Here is a 15,373-nt window from a genome sequence, read left to right on the forward strand (position 1 = left end):
CAATTATTTGCATTAGTTTGAATTTCTGCAGCTTCCTTAGAGTCTCAGTGAACCACAAAGGTTGCATAACATTGCGTGAGACCTGCAATTAAAAAGTGGTTTGTAACTTACAGTGTGATTTTGAAATAATCTTCTGTATTTCATTTGATAGTGGGATACCAGAATGACTCTAAGCACTAGACAGACAGAAGTAGAGATGTTTGCGAATATGCATCCTTTTGCAATTATAGGATATATTTCAAATTCAAGGAAATAGCAAAATGTTTCATTATTTGAAATAACTGGCTTCCTTCCACTGCAGTTGTTCATGTGACTCTGCATAGGTGCATGCACGGATAATAAATGTAATTTTTGGTTAACAGAGATGGCTTGTTACTGTACAAACCCAGTCATTCTCTTGTTGTGTGTTGTAACAGTATCTTGTAAACTTGACAGCCGAGGTGTATTTTGGCAGAACAGGACTGTTTCCACAGTCTCCCTTTTAAGCTGACTTTCAAAGGACCCCAAGTGTTTGCTTTCTTATGGCAGGTCCTGAAGGGTCATACTCAGGTTTTCTCTAAGATAAATATTTTACGCTGTGATTCAAGTTCAGCTTTGTGCTTTTGAAGAGCTAAGCAGGTCAAGACTTCTCAGCACAGACAGGCCTGAGCTGTTTGGAGAGCAAGATGCCCTGGCTATTGTCCAACAGTTGCCTACACCTTCCTGGGCCCAATTTTGGGCACTGCCAGTCTCTACCAGCAGAGACTGGCAGCACCACAAGAGGTAAGTGCATCACAAGGCACTAAACCCACTGCTTTAGACCGAGGTGGAGGTGCTGGTACTGGCACTGCAAAAGCCTTCTCACTGCTTTTAAAAATTGACATTGGCTGTGAATGAATTTTTAGGATTCTCCCTTTAAACTGATGCTGTACTTGAATCATTAAAGCCTCAGAGTACTCTTGTGGGTCCGATGATTTCTGCCAGAATTAGCAAGGTTAACAGCTTATGTTGTGCTGCTACTTTCTGAGTAGGCACCAGTCAGGGAGGAGACAGCTTCTCTTACTTCACTGCTGTGATGAGAAAATCTTGTCTTTTCAGTTCTAGAAGGGAAGCCAGAGTTCAGCAGTGGATGAGGCCAGAGCTGCAGGAGCTGTGTACACCCCTCAGGGCCTCCCGGCTGCCCTGTGCTGCCAGGTAGGACAGGAGCTAACAGGAAACACTAGCTTCAAAAAGCTGGGATGTCTGGACCCAGGATCCTGTCTACTTCACCCTCTCCCCAGAGCAAGTGTTTTAGCTTTTCTGTGTGCAGGAGCAGCCAGAAGCTAAGGCCAAGATGTGATGTACACCTGATTAATCCAGTAATCTGGGTTGGCAATGTCCTACCAGAGTATTTGCCCAGAGTAAGCCCTCATGTTATCACAATCTTGGCAGAATAACACTTGGCTAAAACTCTTGTGTTCAGAAAATCCCAGAGCTCCTAGTTGTTGCCTGTGGCCTGAGTGTTGGATGCCTGCAGAGACCTGTGCAGCCCCTGTGCGAGCTCCTGTGGTTACACGGCTGCGTGGAGGGGATCTGTGTGCAAACTGTGCATGGGTGTCACAGGTCCAGGGTGTCACATTAACCTGCAGGATCATGCTGGTTCTGGATGCTGTGGAAACTTAGGGCAGGAAGAAAGCTCTAATTTGGGGCAAAATACACCATCATTTACACTAATGAAAACCTAAATCACTGCAGAGGTTGCAGTAGTAGCAAGAGGGAAAGAAATGGGGAGGAGGCAGAGTGCTGTAGTCATTCAATGGCCCAAAACCCCCCAACGCATGTGGCTTCTGCTTCGGTCACATGCACTGGTCCTGCACCAGCCCTGGTGCCTTGTGCTTCTCCTGAGTTGTCATTTACAGATCTCCACGTGGGTACTGCAGCACCCAGCAGCCATCCCTACAGAGGGACAGGAGCAGGCAGAGGTGCTGCTGGTGCCAGGCAAGTGCAGGTGGTCGGCAGTAGGGTTCTGTGGTGTGGCCCCACTCAGTGTTGTGCTTCACGAAGGCCACTGGTGCTCCTGGAGGGATTCTGAGGGCCACGCCCGCTCCCTCTGGAGTGGGCTGTGTGCTTTGGTTTGCCTGAAGATGAGACCCTCTTTCTGAGCAGCAAAAGCTTTGAAGATGTTGATGACTTCAGCTCTGACAAATTCCAACAATCCGCTTCTGCTGTCCTTAAAACTTGCCAAATATTTCACACCCTCATAACAAATGCTTTTGAGGAACATCACACCCAAGCCAATTTCTCGGTGATGAGCTTCCCATTGAGTTCAGGAGAGGAACCTTGAGGCCAAGAGGTCACCCAAGTGTTTGTTTTTGTATTTCAGGCTCTCCTTTCTGTTTCTAACTGTGAAGCACAGCAATGGCAGGAAGCAGCCATGGAGGCCTGGGCTGCGGGACCAGTGGGAGCGTGTGGGCACAGCCGGGCTGCAGCCCCATGGTGGTGCCGGCCAGTCCAACGTGTTATTGCTGCTCGTGAGTGTGCACTGAGTCCTCAACCTGCTTAGACACACACCCATAGAAATGTATGTGTTCTTTCTGAAGAGTCTAGACAGATAACTGTATCTCGGTACTTCCAGGCTACACTCACACTGTGATAAACCTTTAAGTACCCAGGAAGGGCTTTTTTACCCTCTCTTGGGCTGGGCCCTTCCCTTGCACGTGGTGGCAGTGCAGGCCCAGCCCTTTCCCTGGCTTGGCTCTCACATCTGCAGGTTTGTTTGTTTATGAGCTTCTCTATGACTCCCAGGGCTGCAGGATGTGAGTGCTTCGCTACACCCTTGTGAGGTCGGGATGAGTTTGTCATCCTTGCTTTACAGGACAGAAACTGAGAACCAGATGTTTTGGGTTGGGAGAGCCCACAGGCAGTGGTCGTTCTGCCAGGAGCAATCCTAAAGTACTGAGGTGTCCCTGGAGATGTGGACAAGGAGCCACAGGGGCTCATCAGCCATGACAGCCTCAGTAGGCAAAAAGCCATGGGAACAGCCCCTGTGCACCAAAATGTGTCCCAGATGGAGCCCATTGGAGTCCTGGCCGCTCCCCACACTCCTCTGAAAGTCAGGAGCATGTCCCTGTGCCCCAGCACACAGCCTCTGGAGTGGCTCTCCCCACAGGTACCCCCACCCAGGACGCTGCCACTGCAGATGCAGCAGCACCATTTAAAAAAAAATAAAATAGAGTGTCAGTGCCTGATGGTTTTGTACTAGAAAAGAAAGATTTTGGGTAAGTATCCAGGTCAGCAGGCTGCATGGAGATAATTAAAAGTGACACTGCTGGTGAGCAGGACCTGGGCTCTGCCAGCTTGCCTGGCTGCTCTCTCAGACTGCTGGATGAACCTGCCCAGAAAACAGGGCACTACCACTTAGTTTTCTTTGGAGGTTGATTCTTTATCCCTGTCATTCCTGTGTGAGGTGCTTCAGAGTGATTCTTGGTTTTTTTTGGTCTGTGACAACCTAGGAGCAGCCCATCTGGGCCTGTGTGTGACTGTAGCTGCAGTGCAGTACATGATGGAGCCCGTGAGCTCAGACAGGTAGGAAAACTGTCTGGACTTCTTCACTTTGCAGAGTTGTGTGTGTGCTTGCAGCTCTGTATAAATGTGTTGTTATTGTAATCATAATAAATACTAGAGCTGTGAGAAATGTCTATAACCAAACCCAAACCAGGTGAAACTCCCCTGGTTTTGGGTTTCATTACAAACTCAAGATTCAGGCCAGGTTTGTGGAGGTTCATGAACCTCTCTCTGAAGCTGGGCTCAGTTTCAAGCAATCATGGGCCAAGTTTCAGGCAAATTGAGGCCAACTTTTGAGTAAATTTGGAACAAATTTTAGGTGAATAACAGATGATTTATGATTTTAGGTTGAAACCATACAAACCATGGACTCTTTGCTTCATTTTAACCTGTAACCAGGAAATCTTGGCACTTTGGCTGAGTTTCATTCTGATTTTGCATTTTGACCATAAAACTAAAACAATCAGAGCAAAGAGGTGAGTCCCAAGACAAACTGTGCAGAAACCGGTTCCCAGTGTGGGAGTCCAAAGCCTTGCACCACACTGAGCACGTGCCTGTTTTGCTGCATCAGCACTGGGATCTGTTCCCCCCACTGCAGTTGACGCCATGCATGGCCAGCCAGCATCTGACATGGTTTGTGCTGCTCCACTAAATCCTCCAAATAATTAAACCTTCCCCAGACTCTTAATTTGAAGTTGCATGTGCAATTTCCATGCCTGGAGTACACTGACTTTAGGTTTGGCTTATGCAACAAAGATCCAGCCCATACTGTGTGTTTGCAGTTTGAGGAGTAAATTAAGTTAACAAGGGAATTAATGAGTAAATTCAGGGAACAGGACCAATGGTCGTCATGCCCATATTGCATTTAAAAATGGCTCATATCCAAGCACACAGTAGAGAAATGGACTTCCTACCTGAATTGCTGAGATTCAGAGCAATGTGGTGCCAGTTCTCCCAGTCTAGAGGTGCCCAAGAGGATTACAGGTCTCAGTTTTCAGTGCTGCCAGCTCTGCCATAGCACAGATACCCTAAGGATAGAAAAGAGCTGAAAACACTTCTCATGCAGATTTCTTTAGATTCATTTAGGCACTTTAAAGAGGTCTCCGGATATAAAGTTGTCTTTTAAAATAAAAAATTATATATCGTCATTAGACCCCTTTATCACCTGATTCTTTTTGCATCAAACATAAACTGTAGATGGAAAATACTTGAGCAGGAGCTGGATTCAAGAAACAGGAAAATTATGAACAGCTGAGCTGGGAATGTAAGTGCTTTGAAGAACATGTGATAGGAGGGATGGGCAGGAAGAGAGGAGGAAGGTCCCAGTGCAGAGCAGACAAGCAATATGAAGGGAACTGCACTGTCAGTCTGTATCCACATCACTGCAAAGCTGAAACAACAAGGAATTGGAAGAGAGGAGACTTTTGATGTGAAGCAACAGCCATGTGCCTTTGTGGTAGCCACTGCACAAGGCTGCCAGCTCTAATGCACAGCCTGTGCCCTGGGCTGACACTCCTGAGCCAACCAGCACTTTGGGAAGGGCTGTAAAGCAGTACACAGGGCTTTGGGTGGTAGGAGGTTACCAAATGAACCAAAGAGAAAAAAATCCAAGGCCCATTATGTCCAGATCATTATAAGACTTCAGCAAGTATTGCAGGTAGATTAATAAGGCCTTAAAGACAGCTCCTCATTTACTGAATTAAAAGAAAAAAGGTAAGAATTCAACAGGTTTCCTGTTTCACATGTTTAAATTGTACTTGCCAAAGGCATAAATCCGCTTCACTAAAAGCTTTTTGCTATCATTTTTTTGCCTCCAATTTTCAAATCTGCTCTGTCCCAGTACTTTTTCAAGATCTCAGGGTCCTCACAGGACTGGGGAGAAGCCACAAAAAAGAATGTAAAGTTCAGAGATCCCTCGTCTGTTAGTAGAGCTCTTACTTCACAGCACCGCAGAGGTGAGATGCTGTGTTAGGTTAGACCAGCATCAGTTTGGTGAGTACAGGTGTTGTGTGATACAGCATGAGGCCAGATCTGGAGAATCCTAAGGTGAATCTCAGGCCATGAGAGCTGCTGTGTGGTGTGGAATCATTTTGGTGAGGGATGGGGGGAGGTCCTGAGGACACCTGGTCTTTATTTTTAAATCACGTATCATGTCTGTGTTTCATGGGTTAAGACCAAAAGCAGCACCCAGCAATGAAAGGAAGAAAAAAAAAAGGCTGAAAAAATCCACTACACATGTGTTCAGAGCAAAGGTAAGGAACCAGGAAGCAGAACTCTTTCAAAAGTTCACTCTTCAATGAAGCCAGCTCTGTGTGAATCTGCCCATTATGTACTTGCCCTGTAATATGATTATGTCATTTAGGAGACTGAGTTAATTAAAGATCATGTTGCCCATACACAGGCTATGCCCTCCTATATCCCAAAATATGCTGGGAACAAAAGTGTTTTCTGCAGCACAGAAAAAATCATGGGAGGAAATTGTGGGTCCCAACGTGACCACCAGGCCCAGGTTGAAGGCCAAGTCTGGCAGGAGTTGCATAACCCTCTGGTGAAAAAGACCAGCTATTTCTGTTGAGCTCATTTGTGTTAACAAATAGCAAAGTCTTGGGTTCCCCACAGCCCAGCCTGGAATTTATTTAAAAACCAGAGTATTGGTAAAGGATTTATGCAGGGGGACCTTCCCACCAGCCCCCTAAGCATTAAATATCTTATGTCCTTCATGATCTCTAACCAGGAGCAATCCTGCAAGAGAAGCAGCTTTGTCTTTGAGCACCAGCAAAAAAGTGAAAGTAATGCTGGTTTTGTTGTCAGCTGAACCCCTATCCCTGCAAAACCTGCAAGTAACCCAACCTCATTTGCTGCCAGTCTCAGCAGTGCCACCAGCTTGTCCCAGCCAGGCAGTAGCACACTCTTCAAATCTACCGCAACAATCAAGTCCTGAAGCAATAAATCTGGTTCCTGTGCCACATCTGAGCTGCTGTGACCTGTGCTGGGGCTGCCTCTTTACAGCACACGCTGGTTCAGCACAGGCACATGTCCATGGTACCTGTCTGCTACTTGAGCAGCGGAAGCAAAGCACCAGGAGGTTGTTGAACAGCTGCTCCAGAGACAGCTCCCATGCAGAGGGATCAGCCACGGGCCTGCAGCCAGGCAGGTCCTTAATGCAGAAATGGCATTTTCAAGGCAGCAGTGGAGCAAAGGCAAGTGAAGTACCTCCAAGTGCCAAAAAGAAAATGCATGGAATTATGTCCTATGTGAGAATGGATCCTGATACTAGCTGTTGTCCCTTTTCCTTTTCTTGAAAATGAGAACAAAAGTCAAATCCAAGAGTTATTTTGTGTCCTAGTAGTCTAGATTTGTCCAGATCTGCCCTTGTTGGGCAGATACCTTTAGCAGAAGGTAGATTTATCTGGTGGAGAGACACTCTGCAGATGTTTCACTGCTCTAAAAATATGTCAGCAAACTGATCTCTTGTGACCCAGGGTCCTGCTCAGAATAGTTGGATTATGTTTATAAAGTCAAATAAAAAAGATGATGGTTGATCAGAGTAATATAAACTATGGCATGGAAAATGAATTTTGAATGAAATGCACAGATAAATCATTTATCCTCACCAATACTCTCTCTATGTTTCTTATCCCAGTAATTGAGACCATGTGTTGTGCTGCAAACAATAACTATGGGAAATTACTCACAATTCTTCCTTCATAAACTTGGGAAATGAAAGTGATGGGAAGTATGATCATCTTATTTTTTTTATGTTAACAGCTCTAAATTATTAGGGTGGGAAGAAAATGTCAATAGAATATAAAAGTGCTTTGTATAGTGTTCACATTTGCTCATACTTTCAAATCCACTGTGGCTTATTAGTTCATGGGAAAAATGACAAAAAGGAATAAAACCCAGAAAATGAATCCAGTATCAACATCTTGCCTCTATAGTAACAGAAATTGTAACTTGTGGGTAAAAAGTGACAATATTAGGAAATGTTTGTTGGGCAATTATGGTAATTAACCCTCTTCTTTCCCTAGTAAGTCCAGCTTCTCATCAGCCTGACACATTCCTACAGATTAAAGAGTGCCCATTTCTCTGTGCTGCTCCCTGTATTAGGAGCCTGGAGCTGGTGAGGCCCTTAACCTCTGTTTCTAGAGTTTATTGCTCAGCTGTAAAAATTCTCCCAGGGCTGAAACTTGACAGAAAAATGCCTCCGCCTGGGAGGAGTTTCTGTTCTGAGTTTGGTTTGAATTAGTTCAGCCCTTTTCCACTTGCAGGAGGACAATGGAGCAGGATTCCCTCTCTCCTCTTTTTTCTTTTTAAATAAAGTGACCATCCTGCCGGGGCAGTACACATGGCAGGCAGCACTGAGACCACAGCTCTCTCTACAGCTGTAGCACAGGTTCAGTACTGGCTGCTACAGCAGTGTCCTGGCCCTGTAACAAGGCAGATTTCTGCCCTTTGCCTGTGCAGATGCTGGCTCAGACGGTGGCTTGAGCCATCTTTGTGCTGAGGCTGCAGAGGAGCAGCTTGGCCACGGCTCAAGCCAGAAAAGTCCACCCTTGCTGCTATTGCTCGAGGGACCAGCCCACTGCAATGCAGAACCACCTGGGCTGCACCTGCACGGGACTTCTGGCTTTTTCCAGAGCTGGGTGGCATGAATGGTTATCCTTCTGTGGTGGAGGCACAGGTCAGCCCCACTCGCACCCAGGCTCACAGTGGAGTATTGGGTGGGAGGTTTCCCAAATGAAGGGCTTGGCACAGGGAAGTTGCTCTCTGCAGGCCTTGGCCTGAGCCAGGGGATTCATTTCTAGAAGCAAGAGTGCCAGATCTATTACACTGCTGCATGGGCTGCCTGCAGGGCTGGTAAATCTATTATAACAGTCAACACTTTATGAATGAAGTCCGGCCCCACCAAAGTCAATGGCAGAACTCCACTGATTTCACTGGAACGAGATTTTACCCTGAATCCTTAAAGTGCCCCTGGGATCTCTCCCGTGCTCAGCACAGCCATCCACAGCTCCAGCACAGGAAAGGAAAACAAAGAGCAGAAAAGGGCCCTGGTGCTCCCTCAGCTGAGCCTGTGTCCTGCTCAGACAGATGTGCTGTGAAGATGACTTTGGCAATACAGACAGGCCTGGGTGTGGGATAGGTGCTGTGCAGCTGAAATGGCTGATGGAGATACTTTGGCACAGAAGTGGAACTTCATCGGTCAGTGGAGTTTTGCTCTGAGCTCTCAGAGGCCCAGAGCATAAGTAACAAACAAAAATTTTTATGGAAGGAGAGATGTCCCACCCACCCAGGAGTGCCTTGACCCTGTGCCAGTAACCCAGCCTTCAGTCACTTCTCTGTGTTCATTCAGTTGACTGAGCAGCCACTTGTTATCATCCAGAACTGCTTATAAAATTAAATGTTATTAACATAAGGGCATCTCACAATGCTTGCCAATGATTATTTCAATAATGATGCTATGCTTGCCACTCCACAGATCTGACCTGTCACTTGAGAACTCAAATGACCCATAAATAAACATGTTTTATCCAGCTATAAATTTGGGCAGGTTCATTAGGTGAAGCTGGCACCATGTCATATTCTGTCCAACCCTTTTACAACCATTTAGTTGCCTCCTGCTCATACGTTTTCCCATCGCCCCAGGATATATGACTTCTAGTGACAATATTTTGCCACCTACCTGAGTAAATTAAGAAGTAAGATGAGCTAAGGAAGTTAATTGCCATTACATAACAGCTATTTCACTGGTTTCTTCTTGTTTTGCAAACTCTCCCATACCTTACCATTCATTAAGCTGACTGAAAGGTTTTCTCCATTTTTGGATTCAAGCAACATTTTTTTCTTTAACTGCTACTTTAGAGTTGCCCTCCCATTGGTCACAGGTGAGCCCATCTCTAAACTGTGCTGTGGGATTTCTGATATATAGAGTTCTTTCAACACTGATATTGGGGTGGGAGTTCAAATCTGAAATAAGAGCAGTGTGGCACCCTAAAGGCAAGGCTTGTATGTCTAGGCAGAGCCAAGGGTCAGGCAGGTCTAGTCCCCAAAGGGACAGACCATTGGTAGCAGCTCCCACCCCTTTGCTGCAGACTAATACAGGTGAAGCTCACGCTGCTTCCTTTTATTTGGGTGGCAGCTAATCCAGCCTCTCCTGAAAGGCACACATGAGCTCAGCAGCTGTTAAGACATTTATCTCGTGCTTTAGTTTGGCTGATGCTGACCAGTGGCTTTGGGCTTTGCACTTTTACTAGAAGACATTTAAGTACATACACAGAGAAAGCAACAGTGTGTATTAAAGTTTGCTCATGGCTTACAGTCACTGGGGAACAAAGTTCCACTGAACAGTACATGACACAATTTCAATCAATGCTGTATGAGGGGCTCCTGTCCGCTCCTCCCTTTCCTGATAGAAGCTAATTAAGAAATTGTTTCTTACTGTCTTTTTTTCCTGAAGTGCTGTAAATGCTTCTTTAAAAAGAAAAAAAAGAGTCTTTCAACCACCTGGTAATGTGATACCCAGAGGTTTTTACTTAGAGCCAAATATATATCAGGTCAGACTCTGAAAATAAATCCATTACTTTTATTTCCCCTTTTGCTCCTTGGAATGAACAGAGTTTCTTTCTGGTTTTTGCAGTTATTTCAGAGATTGCTGATGCTACAGGCATCAGAATTGTTGCTCTGGGGAATGAAATGGGGCCCAAAAGTATGCCACATAGCCTAGCAGGTAAACTCCTTCACACTTTTCCACAGCACCAGGTCCCTTCAGGTCAGAAGAAGCAGATGGCATAAAGCCAAGTTTCTTTTCAGGAAGGATGGAAACATAAACTGATGTATCAGCTTTCTGTACTGCATGTTCTAGGATAAGCACCAAACAAACTGCGTTTGCTTTTTCTCTTTTACAGAGCTGGCAGGAAGATACCCTGAGTCTACAATCTACACTGGGACCTGATTTAACTTTTTAGTCTCACCTGATCTTCAAGGCATTAAGACACAGAACACATATCTAAGGATACACATAGGTGGGAAAAGGTGAGCTGTGCTTATGGCACTGGGAGCTTGAGGAGCTCAAATAATGAAGTGGTTTATTTTGAGCAGCTGTATGAAATATATCTTGATGGTAGCTCAGAAGTCTAGAGGTACTTGCAAAGTGTGAGGCAGTGAAGGGTTAAATAGAAAGAAACATATTCTATGAAGTCCATAATAAGTCCATGCAACCCTCATGGTCCTACTGTCTGCCTGAATGGGGAAGCTTAATATGTTTATTTGCTCACCTCAAGCAACAAAAATCGCTCTGTCCCACAGAGTGGCAGCCCAGTGGTGTTAAGCAATTACCTCTTCCAAAATTAATTTATATTTTTTACAGATGCCATTAAGATGAGTTTCAGTTGCAGACTGAATAAAGTCATTCTAGGTGGAAATATACATGTTTTCATATGATAAAATAACCTAGTGAATACAACAGCTGGAGAAAAAACAGTTCTAGGACTACATTCTTCACTGATTACTATGCAAATGAAATACTAAGAAAGATTTCTGGCATTGCAATATCCAGAGAAGGATGATCTACTGTAAAATAACTGTCTACCTTAGATCTTGCAGTTTAACATTTAGAAGACTCTTTCAGACAGCAGATTACTACAGAGTGGATGAGCAGCTCTGGGAGAGTGTAGGCAGATTTTCAATGAACTCTCTCTGCTAGTTTCCAGTCAGTGAATTCAGACTGACTTTTATTTGGCAATCATTTGCAGGTCACCACCAGATATTCATCCTAGTGAATACACCATTGCCCAGAGGAGCTGTGGATGGAGCCCTGAGCAACCTGGTCTAGTGGAAGTTGTCCTTGCCTATGGCAGGGGGTTTGAACATGATAATCGTTAAAGTTCTTTCTAACCCAAACCATTCTCTGATTCTATGACACTGGCAATTAAAGGTAGTTAGCAGGAGACTGGCTGGTGTAAACAGCTGCAGCCAATAATTACAGCCTGTGCTCATTTTACCACTTTCTGAGTGTTTGCAGCATTGCTGAGCTGGTTCAGTGAAGAAAACATCAGTGTGTTCAGGATTTTGAGCTACTGAAGATGTTAAGTCCTGTTTTCTTCTAATCTAACCCGTGTTTATAGGTGGAGCAAAGTCCCTCTTTGCAGGTTATGAACCAGTTTGGTTGCTAAAAGACTGTGGGAAGTAAGCAATGAGTCATGCAAAGCTGAAGTTCAAAGAGCACCTCAAGAGACCCTTCTAGCTTAGGAAAAGCCTAATCTGCTTTTCTAAGACTGAAATGATTTTGTAGGAAAAGCTTCATTTCATCAGTGAAGCACGTGGGAGGAAAGGAATTGCTCTTGATTGCTGTTGCCGTTTGGCTTGTGGGCTGAAAACAGCAAGGGAGAGGGAATGATATCCAATTAAGAATGATATTCCTCAGTCACAGCAAGGCAAGCAATTCTCTGCAGTGCTGAGTCCCAGCAGCTCTCATGTCCTTGGCCTGTTCTCCTGCAGCTGGGGAAGCACCCGCAGTACAAACAGCACTGGCAGAATTCAGAGGGCCCTGTCTAAGATCTATCACTGCAAGTTAAAGTTGTAGATTCCCCTTTATTTTTGTATTGTGCATGGCTGGCAGATGGGGATTTCTTGCTTGTTTGTGTGTTGATAAAGTGTTTGTGAACCTAAAGGACAAGTCACCCTCCCCTGTAAATTAAGCACTCGCCCTAAAACCTCCTGATCCTTGATGACTATTACATTAGTCAATTTGTGGCTGGCCCAGTAACCCGATAGCAGCAAATTATGGAGCAATGTGGGAACTCTGGTTTTTGGAACACTCTGATGTTCCCAAGCTCAGGCCCAGCACTGCTAAGGGTGTGTCATTTGTGTGAGGCATTTAGTGGAAAGAGGGAGCTGCAAAGCCACAGTCCCTAGTGCTTTCTGGTGGACAAAATATAGCAGCAATATTACATTAAGGTAAGAATGGGAACAAACAGAACTACTTCCCCACCAAGAATTTTTCTCCGTAGTGAGGGACTGATTAGTTAAACAGGCTTTCAAGTGACACTATGTTCAATTACCTGTTATACTAATGACTATTTTAGGTTTAGACATGGTAAGTCTGAGAGTGGATTTGTGCTGACAAAATGTCACGTCTGTACCTTCAACCCCATACTTAAGGGTTTTACAGAAAGAGGTATAGGTCACTACAAAAGATTATTGCATTTTTATGGGATAATGACTGAAAGAAACTAAATCCTGACCTGTGGCAGAGCCAAGTCAGTGCTGGTGTCCACTTACACTTGTGCTGGATTTAGTCTACTGCTGGACTAAGGGTAACTTTCCTAAGCCACATAGCAGAGTCCTTTGTCTGTGTAGGTCCCCCTGAATTCCAGGAGATATAATAGTGTTGACGTGCTTTTATTTTACACAATAGCAAAAGTGATGGCTTTCATTTTATGCTTATTGATGTAAGTAAACACATGCACTTTGTAAGAAGTACTTGAATTATTATATGGCTGTGTCCAAGGCTACCATATCAAATACGCCTTTCAGAGCCAGGATTCTTGTCCAAGAACCCACCCAAAACTTTACTGTATGAGGTATGAAGCAATAATGGAACCCACTGATTCACCATTTCATGAAACCAGGAGTGCCCAGTATTGCCCAACAGAAGGTTACATAGGGCCCTAATGAAGTGTTTCTCTTGCATAAAAGGGAACAGATGTGGCCAATCTCATGAGAAACAGAGCTGTGACCTGCTGTGAGTTCCCAGTGGGCAAAGTTTCCTTTAGATCTGAGAAGTTGCTCCAGCTGAGTCAGAATATTCCTCTGGTACCACTATTCCTCCACAGATTAGATTTCTAGATTCACATCTGTGTTGCTGTAGGCTACATTCTACCATATTTCATTTAGTTAATGTATTGGCAAAATAGATTTTGCAAACTGTTGGAAACCTGACTGTTAGCTGAGGAGCTCTGCTCTCTGGACCAACAGAAGCTGCTCAAAACTGGTTCTGTCCTAGGGGCTTCTGGTGTATCTCACACAGAGAACCAAGCCTTGTCCCTGTGACCAAGTGTTGGGTGACAAGAGAGATTGTGAATCTTCCTGCTGTTCTCTGAGGTAGAACTGGAATTGTGTTTGCCCCTGAAGTAACTCCAGTGGCAACAGGGTGAAGTAGAAAGTACAGTCTTTGGACTGACAAATAAATGTGACAAAGTGGCTTTTGTGATCTTGTACCAACTTTAACAAGAGGATGTGCTACAGTGAAGAGGAAGTAGGCTTGTGGTAGCCACACAGTAGGTAAAGAGAGAAATATTGACATGTTTGTTGCTGAGTGAGGATTTCTAGATTGATTTCTGCATCTCCTAATGAACTTTGGACCAGGCCAGACATGGCAGTTTATAAATCCAAACAATATCTTGGGCAAACAGTTCAATTAGTGGTTATGCACTGTTTTTTTTCTGCATTGAAGTAAGCAGCATGCTGACATCCGTTGCAGTTACTGTATATTGATGCAAGTGTTGCAGGGAATCCTGGTGTTCATGGCCAGAATAAACCTAACTAGCGTGACAGGGCATGTTCCCACTGGCATTCTTGTTTCCTCTCACCCCATACTAGAGTCATTTGCTCAGTGGTATTAGTTATTCTGAGTTCCAAACCAGATCTTTATTAAAGCTTCCAGGAAAGCAAGAGCACTGTGGATGTCCACAGGGCTTCAGTATCAAAGCCGCAGAATAAAATTATAGATGGAAAAGACCCATCAGGTCATCTACTCAACCCACCAGCCAATGCAGGGCTGTTCTCTGTGGGGTGCTTTTTCCTTTCTTTGTCTGCATCAAGCCAGAAGGGTTTCTACAGCTTCCCTGGGGAGACTATGACATAGCTGACTAGTTCTTGCCCTTAGGAATAACTTTGAGCCTGTGAAATATCAGAAGCATTCTATGTTTCATTTTGATGGACAAAAGGGACTCTGCGAGAAGGTCCCTCAGTCTTCTGGCTATACTGTATCTCAGATGTAATTCTATATTAATGACTTCTTGTATACAGATCATATGAGGCCAATGTTGTGCCCCACCCCACAGCTGTCTCTTCCAGTAATTACTCCTTATTCAGATTTTTGTCATCTCTCAGTAGTAAGCAGTGCACAAACCCTGATCAATTGCATTTCACTTGGCAAACATTCAGAATTTGCCCTGACTGGTGTTTGAAGTGTTCTGTCTGACTCTCACTCCTTTTAATTGTGCCAAAGTTCTTTGGCAATTTGTGATCTCGTGTCCCAGAAACACATAAAACCCCATAATTCCAACATATTTTCCTTAGGTGAATTAAAAACACTCAACAGATGTTTACTAAAAACAACTGCATTTATAGATAGAGGACTCTTGACAGCTCTTGGTTTAATTCTTCCAAATGTTTTCATTCAAATCCCTTGGGCATCTACTGTTGATCAAGCATAACTTTCTGGCATCTTGATCTCTTGCAAAGCAATGCTTCTAGCCAAATATATAAATGTTATTTTTGACCTTGAGTATTGGGCATTAACAAACATGAATCCAATAAAATACTTCCATAGCTATTAAAATATGCAGTCCTCTGACTTTTCTTAAAGATCTATGTGCATAGAAACTGTTCAAGTTGAGTATGGAGATGGTTTTAAAGCAATGCCAGTACCCTCAGTATTCTGATGAGGGCTGTATCAGTTTCACAGTTTTCAGCTGCTGAAAATTATATTTAGCATGCAGGATAACTTTAAAAATATTAGTTATAGAGCTATGGAAGGCCATGATTAATACCATTTGGTGATTGTTTGAGTTGTGCTTCACACAATGAGCAAGGATTCAGAAGAAGCCTTTGTCTGACTGCCACT

This window comes from Corapipo altera, unplaced genomic scaffold (genome assembly GCF_003945725.1).
Source record: "Corapipo altera isolate COAL_440 unplaced genomic scaffold, ASM394572v1 50, whole genome shotgun sequence".
Classification (NCBI taxonomy): Eukaryota; Metazoa; Chordata; class Aves; order Passeriformes; family Pipridae; genus Corapipo; species Corapipo altera.